We start from the raw sequence: 13,590 nt of genomic DNA, 5'->3' as shown, positions 1-13,590 counted from the left end.
TAAAATTTGGTTCAACTATAAGAACTGACATGAAATTGATAAACTAGTATAAACATCTCAAAGTTGACAACTTCATACAATAATTAGCACAAACCACACAATTTTGCAATATTCTACCATAAGATTTCCCAATGTGCTGCTAATAGAAAAAAAAAAAATTCTATTTTGCTATGGTCACTTAGTTACGAGCATCTTGTTCATTACCGACTATTTACAGACAAATCTCTATTTGAAGTAGCAATTTTATTCTTTGTAAAACTACTACGCGAGGTAGCGAATTTAAGATAATCAAAACGATTTGTTGATATTCACTTGTGAAATTTGAACTCAAAGTAGAGCAACAAGAAGTTCATAGACTCATCGTCTCTTCACCAAGACGAATTAATTCTTCATAATATTGTAAAGATTTACTATAAGTTTAAGTGAATCATGTTGTGCGAGGCTTATATTAAATAATTTCAAATGGTGCCTTAGAAATTGGTGCAGTATCAGGAACTGAGTCTATGGTGAACTCAAAGACTCTCTTATGCGACATACTCGGTATCTCGCTTGGAAACATATCCATAAACTCATTTAAAATTGGTACGTCCACAATCTTCAATTCAACCTCTTTGCTCATATCTTGCACACAATAGAAGAATAACTCGCACCGCTTCTTTACCAACTTCTTCACTTGCATAAATGACCCCAAAATTCTTAGGCTTCCCAAATCGTCGGTATGAAGTTAACTTCCCTAAAGGGCTTTTCAGGACTACCTTCTGAGCTTCACAATCTATCTTGGCCTTATAGAAACCTAACAAGTTCATCCCCAAAACAACTTCTAGGTTTCTCAGATTGAACTCCCAGATTGAACTATATCAGATTAGAAGGAAAAACACATTCCGCTATCTTCGAAGGTAAGTCTCTATACATCTTAGTACACCATATAAGTTCTCCAATAGGTATACTTATGGGTAAGTCAATTACTTCAAAGTCTACTATCCCAAACTTTTTATAATGGACGAAGAAATAAGCGACTTGGTCGCTCGAGAATTAAATAACGCTTTAACTAAAACGGAGTTAATAGAAAAAGTATCATAAACTATGTCGGCAGACTTTTCAGCTTCATTGCGACTCATCACGAATAGTTTCCTCGGAGCTTTGCTCTGGTTATTGTTGTTGTTCTCATTAGCAGGCTCACCGTAGCTTATTTGACCGTTTTGCGATCCTATATGCTTCGACCCTTGGTTGTTTGATTGGTTGAACCCAGACCTTCCTTGACTATCACTCCCATTACTGTTCTTTTCTTTCTTCTGCTTGGTGAAGCACTCAAATTCTCTATGCCCTTTCTTCTGGTAGTAATGACAGGTCACTAGTTCCCCTTTTCTGTCTCTACTAAGGTGATTCTTGTTAGACCTCTTGCAGTTATAACTTCTCCCAGACTGGCCTTTACCATTAAAACCTTGACCATTCCTTTCTTGGAAATTTCCATTCTCATTCCTATTATTCTTAAAATTTTCCTGATTTCCACCAGCATTGAAATGCTTCCTTTTCTCACCTACCACAATATTCTTTTTATCACCCCTTGACTGAAGACCATAAATATGGGCAGCTCTCCCATAAACAGCATCTAGGGATGCAAAGGTCTCACCACGTAATCTCAATTGAATCTCTTCAGTCAGCGCTTGCTCAAACCTTTGAGCTTTCAACTCTTCGATTGTTACAACTTTAGGTGCAAATCTAGATAATGCTATAAACTTAACTTGCTATAGTACTCCAAAATGATCATACTCCACATCCTAAGGTTTACGAACTCCTGATCCTTTTGCTTCCTCATAAAAGCAGGGTAAAATTTTCCTCTTAAAGCAGGAGTAAAGGAATCCAAATTAAAACCTTCCACATCACTAATTCTATTTCCGTTTTCCTTCCACATAAATCAGCCTCATCCTTCAAATACAACACAGCCTGACCTATTTTCATTCACTCAGAATAGTTCATAACCCAAAATTACTTATCGAACTCCCTAACCCACCTATCTAAGAACGTAGGGTCAGCCTGTCCCTTAAATAACGACGACTTAATCTTAGCTAACCTCTCAAAGATATGCCCCGTACGAACAGAACGCTCAGTTCTTTCTTGAGTTAGTTTATCAGCCAAAAGGCTAGTAATAGAGGCTAAAGTGGTATCGTTGTTCGTCATTCTACTTCACGACCTTGAAATTTAACATAGGTCTACTTTAGGTTTTGATTTACAACTACTTGCCATTTACTATGAAGGCATTAATTCGATTTAATCATACAAGATCACACCAAAATAAAATTCTATGGAATTATAATAGCGCTAAGTTCAATCACTATAAATCATAAACAATCATATACTCGTTCATGAATAAATATTCACATCAATGATCATATAAGGATCAATAAAACCAATCACAATAATTAAATAAAATATTTCCCCTTTCGCGTACCAAAATAAATTCTTACTCAACTCTAATAACTAAATAATTACTTTTATTCCTCAAAAAGATATTATAATGTTTTTATAATCCAAAATAACTAACTTATTCCTCAACAAGATAAAGATGCTAAAAAAAGAAATTTAAACTATTGTAGCTTAGCTACTTATTCAACTACTAATCTTAGAGCATGAATAAATATTCTATGAGTAACATTATCATTCCTATCCTTATTTTAGTTGTACTTCTCTGGAGTAAACTTTTCATCTTCAAAGTCTTCAATGTCCTCACTATCATAATAATAATAATAACCTGGATTCCTATTTCTAGTATATCTTCGAATCCTTTAGGTTGCTGTACATTCTCGTTTGACTCTGAATCACTCTCACTACTTAGATAAGATCTCCAAGTAGCACTGTAAATGTCCTTTCGGGTCTGCCCTCTAGCACGATTGAACTCCTGAATTATCTCATCGTCGCTAGCAAAGATGCTTACTTTCAAAATACGACGCATAACAATATCTAGGCTGGTGTAGCTCTCACTATAAGACTCCACGTCATACTCATCATCACTAAGCACAATAGGGTTGCGGTAACTTCCTATTCGGGCATCTTCACTGTCAGTCATGCCTAGAGGTCCGTTTACAGTTAAACACGACATCTACAATAAATAATGCTCTCACTTAGAGAATATCCCCAACAATAAATAATAAGCAGTAATAAATAAGTAATTCAAAACTAGGAATAACATCAAACAGTTAAGCAGGGAAGAAAAATACTAGAACATTTGAACAAACCATTTAAATACTGACATATAATATTTCTATCTTATATGCCCTTCATATTATACCCACATCTCACAAAATTAATAAAAGCTAAGAGTACCAGAAATAAACAACTAAAATAGATAATTTTCGAAAAATAGGAAAAACAAGGAAAAATAAAAGAAATTTTTGAAAAAAAAATTTCGGTCCCTTTTGAAATATGTTTTGAATTTATCAAAAGTGATTGAAGCACAATGAATAATTAGGAGCTTGTTTTCTTTGAAATCGTTTTTAAACAATTAGGCGCCTGAAAAAACTTGATTGGGACGGAAGCCTGATACCACTTTGTAAGACCTCGACGATTATGTATTTTCCAAAATACCTTTTTCATATAAAACTTAGAGAATTACCAAAGTATTATCAACCGTGTGATAGCGTATCGGCTTATTTAGAATTTTGCAGCGAACATAATAAACAACTTTGAAAACATAAACTTAGGTAACCATAAAGTCAACTCCAAAATCAAATCAAACCAACTTTAAAGTCAAACTATTAAAACCATAACGAAATCAAAATTTATGAAAGTATTAAAAAAACTAAAACCCAAGCTCTCCAACAAAATCCTGAACTCAAAGATCCATTATCTTCAGACTTGGAATAGCCGATGCTTTATTGATCTTGAAAGACTGTGCACCAAATGGGTCATCACAAGATCAACAAGGCACAACCATGATTGACATACAGAAAAAGCACGTAAATCAACAAAACTAAGTAATACATAATAATTAAAATATAAAACCTAACATGATACTAATAAACATGAACTCAAGGATATATAATAATATAATGAAATAACAAATTGACTATACTGAACTTGACTTCACAACCAATAGGTTAATCATAATTAGATTGAATAGGCAATTAATATATTTGTCCAAACCAAACCACTCTTCAATTTAGAAGATGTAGTACGGGTGCGACTTCGTACTCCGACGACCAACAATACTGAGGTACTACTTAAATAAAATAGGACACAGTGATCAGTTCGGTCCCAAGAAAAGCCATTGGGCTACCATCATGTACTCCATCTCATACTAGTCCAACACTTCAAACGTGTATAAGTCTCAATCTTATCACTCTTCACTCTCCACTTTAAGTTATTAATAAATTATTTACTTGTTGAGAATACAAAGTAAGACAACAACCATAAATATCATGGATACACAAATTTCCCATTTTTATCTTAGAATTAAGTAAAGTGATCAACAACACAAATATCATGGATACACAAAATTCTTATTTTTATCTTAGGATTAAATAAGGTGATCAACAACTCAAATAATCCCATTACTCAGTTTAATAACCAAGCAATATTTATTTGTTATGTTAAATCTACAATCAACCAACCTGTCAATATGTGAATATCCAACTTTACCAAACGAGGTCCACAATCCTTATAAAGTAATATAATAATAATTCAAGGGAACAACATGATCCAATTCATGATCCAATAACAACATAATTATTAATCCCTCATGTGAATTAATATAATAAAAGTTCCCAATCCAACATGCTTGCCTCAATCATTCAAACAAACATATAAACTAGTAGAATAATTGCTTATTGCTAAGGTGGAATTATTGCGATTTTACCTATACGCAGTAATAAACCTTGTCAAAAGAAAGGTAAAATATAAAATTGACCTATTGCTGTAGTTTCCAGCCAAAACCGCAGCAATAAGTCTCACCGGGATTATTTTTTTTGAAAATTTGTTGACTGGTTGACCATCTCTATTGCTGCTGTTCCTAGCCTGAACCGCAACAATAGAGTTGACCTATATCTGAAAAAAAAACCCGTGGGGTTCTCTCACTTATCTCACACTCACACTCTTTCTCTCACGACTCTCTCACCCTCTCTCTCTCTTTCTTAACTCTAGCACTATCTCACATAAGGCTTCATATTCCGGCGACAAGATTTCGATTTTCGGTCAAATAGTGTTGGTTTCCGGTAACAAGGCTTCGAATTCCAACGAAAAGGGTTCGGTTCACCACGGTATTTATCCCGTCTCCTCCTTCTTGGTCGATTTTCACTCTTCTTATCCGTTCATCGCCTTTCACCGCCGGCGCCACCTTCCCCTTGTCATAGGAGGTTACTTTTTTTATAATTTCTTATTAATTTTAATTTTGCTTATTTAATAGTGCTTTAATCGAAAATTTGGCTTAAATAGTAGTTTAAAATGAGCAATATAATGTATATATACGATTAATTATAAGTTTTGAGGATTAAAAACTAATTTATGATTATTTTGCCTAAATTTTTGTATGCCCTAGAATATTATACGATATTATTTTTGCATAAGTTCTCTATTTGAAGTGATATGTACAATGAGTTTATTTTTGCCTTCATATTGATAGACTCACTAATGGGAGGGGAAGGGAAATCTAATGAATGGTTAGATATTTTTTGTTTGGTGATGGATTGGAATCACTTGAATCTATGTACATCATTATGCCTAGATACCTGTTCAAGACTTACTCATTAGGAGTAAGTCTTGAATAGACCCCATTTTGGGACTGTTCTTAAACGTCAAATCTCACCTAGGACGTGAATGTTTGTTGATTATTTGATTCTAAGTAAAGTACAGTTAGTCATTTCCTTGGTTTGTTCTCCGGGTACAAATAAGATAAGTAATTATCTTTATCGTGTACTTGGAGAACTGAAGGGAGATGCTGCCAAATTTTACTTAGAATCAAAGATGATACATGCATTCACTAGTGAGACTGGACATTTAAGGATGGGTTAGATTCGAGTTATAAGGACCCAATGTAAGCATGCATTGAACATTAGCTTGTTGTGTTATATTTACGTGAATTTTTGAACTGATAATAATTTTTTATGTATGTGTGTGTGTGTGTGTGTGTGTGTGTGTGTGTGTGTGTGTGTGTGTGTGTGTGTGTGTGTGTGTGTGTGTGTGTGTGTGTGTGTGTGTGTGTGTGTGTGTGTGTGTGTGTGTGTGTGTGTGTGTGTGTGTGTGTGTGTGTGTGTGTGTGTGTGTGTGTGTGTGTGTGTGATGTATGTATGTATGTATGTATGTGTGTATGTATGTATGTGTGTATGTATGTATGTGTGTATGTATGTATGTATGTATGTATGTATGTATGTATGTATGTATGTATGTATGTATGTATGTATGTATGTATGTATGTATGTATGTATGTATGTACGTACGTATGTACGTATGTATGTATGTATGTATGTATGTATGTATGTATGTATGTATGTATGTATGTATGTATGTATGTATGTATGTATGTATGTATGTATGTATGTATATGTGGAGACTTTTAGAAATGGGTCGAAGTTAGATCTATGAAAAGAGGAATACGTTGGAGTTCATACAAGGTGTGAATGAGTTTTGTAAACGTGTTATAGAGCATCAACAACTTGCGATGATGAGATTTATTGTCCATGTGTTGATTGCTACAATGTAAATACAATTTTTGATATTAGGACTATGAGGGATCCTATTGTTCATCGTGGATTTAAGGCTGAGTATTATATTTGGTTATGATATGGTGCAGGGACAATATACTCAGGATAGGGTTAATTTTGATAATGTTGGCACTAGTAAAACATTGGAGATTGATATGTCGAATGTTGGGGTTGATGATGAAGTTGTGATTGGAGATCATTTTAGGATTGAAGGTGATGATGTAGTAGGTGATGATGGAAATAACTACGGAGATAATAGTGACATCGAGGATGAAGAGTTTGGTTATGATCGATTTGGTGAGATGTTGGAAGGGGCCTTTGACCATTTCAATGAGCGGCCACAAGTGTTTGACACTTTCTCTGAAGCTGCTGGGAAACACCTTTATCCAGGATGTAAAAAATACACTCAATTGATTGGGGTTTTAACCCTTTTCAACATAAAAGTGAAACATAATTTGACTAATGTAGGCTTCACAAAACTATTAGAAGCTTTACAAGATATGCTTTCTGAGGGTAATTTACTACCAAATCCACCTACTATGCGAAAAAATTAATGTGTCCTTTGGGTTTAGAATTTGAGCGGATTGATGCATGTCCGAATGATTTCTTGTTGTGTCGAAATGAGTATGCGGACCTTTATGAATGCCCGAGGTATGTAAATCCCGCTACAAATTGCCAGATGGAGTTGAGCTTGGGTCGGACAATACACATCCTTCTGTGAGAGTGTTGTGGTATCTTCCAATTGTATGAAGGTTCAAGAGGCTCTTGTCTATTAAAGAAGATGGAAAGAACCTAGATGGCATGCCAATCGGAAAAAGAAAGATGGGATGCTTAGGCATCCAACAGATTCCCCTCAATGGAAGGCTATAGATTCCAAATACAGTGGATTGGGTCGGAAAGCTAGGAAATTGAGACTTGCATTGTGTACGGACGGAATGAACCCTTACGGTACTTTGAGCAGCCAACATAGTACTCGGCCTGTTCTTTTAGTGATTTAAAATCTTTCTCTGTGGTTGTGCATGAAGCGGACTGTATTATGTTGTCTCTCTTAATTTCAGGGTCTAAGGAGACGGAAAATGATATAGACATCTATCTTGCACTTCTTATCGAAGATCTCAAAAAGATGTGGGACAAAGGTGTTTGATGCGTATTCTAATGAAGATTTCAGGCTTTGTGATATGCTCTTCTGTACTATAAATGATTATCTTGCTTAAGGTAATTTGTCGGGATATAAGGTGAAAGGAGAAAAGACATGTCGTATTTGTGAGAATGGTATGGAGGCTACACATTTGCCACATTATGGGAAACATGTTAATATCATCGATAGACAATTCCTACATAGTTCTCATCCATGTCAAAAGAAAAAAGCACCACTAAACGGGTTAGCTTAAAATGCTCCAACTCCTAGACTATTGACCGAAAAATAAACAAGTTTATAATCGTGTTATGGGGATGATCACAATATTTGGTAAAGGAGTTAATCCTTCAAAAGACGATGGTGACATTTGGAAAAAAGAGTCTATATTATGAAGACTTCGTTATTAGAAAGACTTAACAGTTAAAAATTGTCTCGACGTAATGCATATTGAAAAAAATGTTTGTGATGCAATTATCGGCACTCTGTTGAATATGCTGGGGAAGATTGAGGATGGTCCGAAGGTTCATAGAGATATGGAGAAATTGAAGATTCGGCTTAATTTGTGGCTAAAGGTTAAGGAAAAAGCTAAGAAAGGAAAGGGAACAACAACATATTTGCCTCAAGCTTGTTATACATTGTCTAGGCAAGAGAAGCGATTGTTCTATGAGTGTTTATATGGTGTTAAGGTTCCCACTCGATACTCATCTAACATGAGAAAACCTGTTTCTATGACTGATCGATCTGAAATTAATTAGTTGAAGTCCCATGACTGTCATGTGATGATGCAAGTGTTTTTGCCAATTGCAATACACGAGATTCTTCCGAAACATGTCAGGCTTGCCATCACGAGGTTGTGTTCATTTTTTAATATCATATATATGCAATAAGGTACTTTACCCTGATAAGTTGGATAGTTTACAAAATGAGATGGTGATCACACTTTATCAATTTGAGATGTATTTTGCACCTTTTTTTGACATTATGGTTCACTTAGTCCGTCATTTGGTAAGGGTGATTAAACTTTGTGGTCTTGTGTTTTTAAGACGGGAATACCCTTTTCGGAGACATATGGGTTCTTTGAAAAAGAAAGTGAAGAATCCCACAAGACCAGAGGCGAGTATCATTCAATGAATAATTGTCGAAGAGGTTGGAGGATATTGTGCTTTGCATTTTGCTAAGGATGTGACGATAGGTCATCCAAAGTTCAGACACGAGGGTTGTTGGAAGGCAATGGTGGGGTTGGAATGCGAAATATTTCGCCTTCAAATCACCATATCATGCAACAATCAACATCAAACAATTAAGATAGAATGTTACTTTTGAAAGATTGGCGCGAAGATGATACTTACACTATCAAGGAAGGATCAAGTCAAGCACACTGAATGTAAGTCGTTACATTCTCCAATGCATTCACATCCGCAGTACTCTCTGGTCGTATCCAACAAACACGAACAACATCTTCGAATGCTATCAAGTTAGTTTGCGATGCCTTATAAAAAGTAACAAATGTAAAATTTATGTGCAAAATACAACTATCATACAGTTAAATATAAAAAAAATCAGAACTTTGATTCTTGATTACCTCATGTACAATTGGATAATAGAAATATTAAGCATCTCTCCTTTCAAGAACTGCACAATATCCTCCTTGGTTAGAAAAGCAGTGGAATCTGCTGGATAGTAGAACAAGGAGCTTGGCAAGGTAACACCAATTGTATCATCTTCTATAATGGCAACGACAAGTGTATCTACTAACTCCCCACAATCTTCAGTCAGGGATTCCAAGAACTAGGCATCATCGATAACTGGACTATAACGAGTAACTGAACCGGCTAAAAGCTGCTGGCTAGGACATCTAACAGCCTCCCCTGATACCCTTTTGTTTTTTAGTTGTCGGTGTAACCTAATAATTATTTTTGAGAACTCGCATAAGATTATGTAATTTTTAAATTTAATGCTATTGTTTTTACTAAAATGGATAACATTTTAACAATTACCTCATCATCTAACATTTGCACTAAACTTGTTGGCCATTGCACCCATGTACCCAAAGCACTAGCTAGATTGAAGATTTGATATGTGGGGACGGGGGTAGGTACTGGCAAATGACCATACTTCTCTACATAACGATGAACTTTCACTCGAAGGAGATCCTTCATCATTTTGGACCCATGAACTGAAGTGGTCTCATCAAAAGCATAAGAATGTACATCTGCCACGAGACAAGTGTCTCCACTAGTTGGTTTTATCAAATACAATCGACATGGAGTCTCGTCCTAATAGTAAAGTAAAGTTCTAATTATGTAAGATAATTATTTGTATGATGCACATAAAAATATGATAGATATATGTACCTTCAACCCATGAGACTAAGTGTCGAAAAAAGGCAGATGGTCGAGCAGATGGCTCAGTAGATGGCTCAGCAGATGGTGAATCAGTTGCTGCAACAAATGGTGAAGCAAATGATGGAACAATGGTGGAGTAGGTAATTGAGTGGGCTGTGAAAGAGTCACATTCTGCATATACGAAGCAATGTCATTCTCCACATTTCAGACATTTTCCATAGGAATGTTGCCTCTTGTTCCGATGTTGGCAAAAATATCTGCCTCGACTCCTAGGAGGTGGAACGCCAAAAGCCTCCCTATAGCCAACATTCATGCCTCCAAAACTGTAAAAACTCCCCAAATGATCTGGCTTCTCTCCAAGAGCCATAAAAGGACATATTTCTTACGTACCGGAGTGAACTCACCCTTAGCATGCTTCTCGTTGTACTGCAACTTTCCAAAAAGCAAATAACAACTAATAAATGTTAGGAATTAAAAAAGAAAAAAAAACATATTCATGTATCAAAATAAAGGTTGTGTATACATACATATTTGTCAGCAGCAATCTTTGTTTCCTCAAGTGGAATAAATCGCTGGTCAGTGACAGGATCTTTCTTATGCATCGCGCACCACCAGTCATCACTCCGGTTAATATGAGAGGACACCGAGGAGGATGGTGTACTAGATGACGATCCAGAATCAAAACTAGGTGGATAGAAGTTCTTATGCTTCCACAACTCTCTAGCATCCCCGTAGTTCCTTTTACCTAAAAGGTGATGACGTGTGTTATTTTTTGCACTCTCAACCGCCTTTTCTTCCTTTTTCAGCAAAAAAGAAAACACATTAAGTTAGTAACATATAATTTAAATTACTAATACCAAGTTAATTAAATTATATAAACTTACTATAGCCTCTTCTGACATCATAGATTCTTTAAAGGTAAGCCAATCCTCCATTTTGATGTGCTTGTATACATCTAGTGTAGTATCACCTTGCTTCTCTTGCTTTGATCTAACTCTGGTCATTTGATCCAACTAGATACCGATGTGCCCTTAAAATCCCTTTAACTATTGTTCACAACAGACAAGTACGTAGTTTTTCTTTAATCTTACCTTTTCCAGAATGTGAAACATATTCTGTTTTCCATCATAAACAAATAAATAAGCGCGTTAGGTTATCATTAGTAAAATAAAACGGCAAAATTGTAAATGACATAAGTACAAAAATCATTAGAAAGACCATAGTGTCTGCCCACATCAAATCCAACAAGGCAAGAGAAATGTTTCTCCATTTGCAATTGATGTTAAGCTTGCGTATAGAAAGACCGATCCAAATACCATACTTTGATCGTCACAGACCTGATAGAACAAACAATTAGAAATTCAAAACGTTAAATTGTAAGCATGATAAATTGTAACTATCTTACAATCAAATATCTGTTGGTCTCCCCGACTCATCAAACTCTAAGTACATATATACACTAGTAGAATAATTGTTTATTGTTGCGGTGATATTGCTGCGGTTGTATCCATACGCAGCAATATATTACGTAAAAAGAAAAGGAAAAATATAAGATAACCATATTGCTGCAGTTTCGGCCGAAAACTGCAGCAATATGGTTTCAACGAATTTATTTTGAAATTTTTTGACTATTTGACCAAACATATTGCTGCAGTTTCCTGACAAGAACCGTAACAATATATTAAAATAATATTAAAAAATTATTATATGAACCTATCATTACGGTTCCTACAAAAAACCGCAGCAATAGGTTTTAAAATTAATAATAAAATAAAATAGTCCATTTAGGGTTTCACACACTCCTCATCAGTTTCACGCTCTCCTCCTCTCATCAATTTCACGCACCCTCTCACTCTCTCTCCTTCTCTCTTCCTCTAACCCTCTCATCCTATCGCATAGCTCTTTGCTGGTCGCCAATCGCTCGCCAGATTCAACTTTTGTTCGTCGCAACGTCGCTCGCCAGATTCACTCATCGCAGCGTTTGAATTCGTTCATCGCATCGTTGTTGCTGAAGATGTTTTCCAGATTCAACAGCGTTGCTCGCCAGATGCTTTCTAGAAGACGAATTTTCCGTCGTTCTTGAAGATGCTTTCCAGAAACAACGGCGTCGCTCGTCATTGGCCTTAGGTCTCTCGTCATCGTCGGCGTTTAATTTGAATTCGTTGTATTTTTCAGATGTAATGATGGTTATTTTCCAGATCTAGTGATGTTGTATTCTTTATGGATTTTTTTTTATTTTTTAGAATGAATATAATGTTAGTTTTTTTTTTTTTTTTTTTGGTCTCTTTTTGTATAATTTTTTCTTTATATATCTTTCTTTTATATAATCTTTGTAAGAGCACATCTAAAAGTTCTTTATCATTACTTTGAATTTTGAATTTGTTGTGTTTTATTTTTTTCGGCATTTTTTTTTTCAAATTTGATGGCAAAATGCAATTTTTTTTTTTACCTGTACTGGTACTTGTTGCTGCGGTTTTGACTAGGACCCGCAGCAATAGGTGTAACATATTGCTGCGATTTAGGCTAGGACTTGCAGCAGTATGTTGGCACATTGTTGCGGTAAAAAATCGCAACAATATGTTAATTACCCATTGTTGCGTCCTTAATTGCTGTGCGATCAAAACCGCCGCCAATAGGCCACTTAATGACCGCAACAATAAGCAATTATTCTATTAGTGATAGCTGATGTGTGAACCATAATATGTAGTTGTCTAACGACGATCTAAGAAACAAAATAGGAAAACTAAATTAAAGAATGAAAAAATAAATTACTTATTCAATATTCACAATAATCAAATAAGCGCGAACCTAAGAGGGGCGCTGACGTGGATCAGATGTCACCTCAATGCCAAGCACTAGGGAAAAAAAAGGAAGGGCTGCGCTGGAAGGGCTTCGTTTTCTTCAAAACGCATCCCTTCTTTATTGAAGGGCTGTGGTTTTGAAGAAAACCGCAGTCCTTTGCAAAAAGGGCTGCGCTTGTCTAAAAAACGCAGCCCTTCTTAGTGTAAGAAGCGCTGCGTTTTTTAGACAAGCGCAACCCTTTATGGGCTTTTTATTTTATTTTATTTGAAAAGAAGCGCGCATTGGGCTTAAAATGTTAAGCGGGCTAGGGTTTATTATCCCTCCCTCCCTCATTCTCTCTCCTCTCTCACAAACGCTGCCTCTCTCTCCTCTCTCACAAATGCTGCCTCTCTCCCCTCCCTTCACTCATTCTCTCTCTCTCACCAAAGCCCAGCTCCTAAATCTCAATTCTCAACATCCCTCCCTCACGCCATCAGCAACTCCTCGATCCACGAATCAACGGTATTGATTGCAGTTCCAGTATTTTCTTCTTCCAAAGATGTTGAAACGTCTTTGAAGATATCAAATCCAAATCCATCTTCTTCTCCAAGTGGAATATTCTCGAATATATGTT

This window comes from Beta vulgaris, chromosome 7 (assembly GCF_026745355.1).
Source record: "Beta vulgaris subsp. vulgaris cultivar EL10 chromosome 7, EL10.2, whole genome shotgun sequence".
Taxonomy (NCBI): Eukaryota; Viridiplantae; Streptophyta; class Magnoliopsida; order Caryophyllales; family Amaranthaceae; genus Beta; species Beta vulgaris.
Note: the sequence above shows the minus strand (reverse complement) of the source record.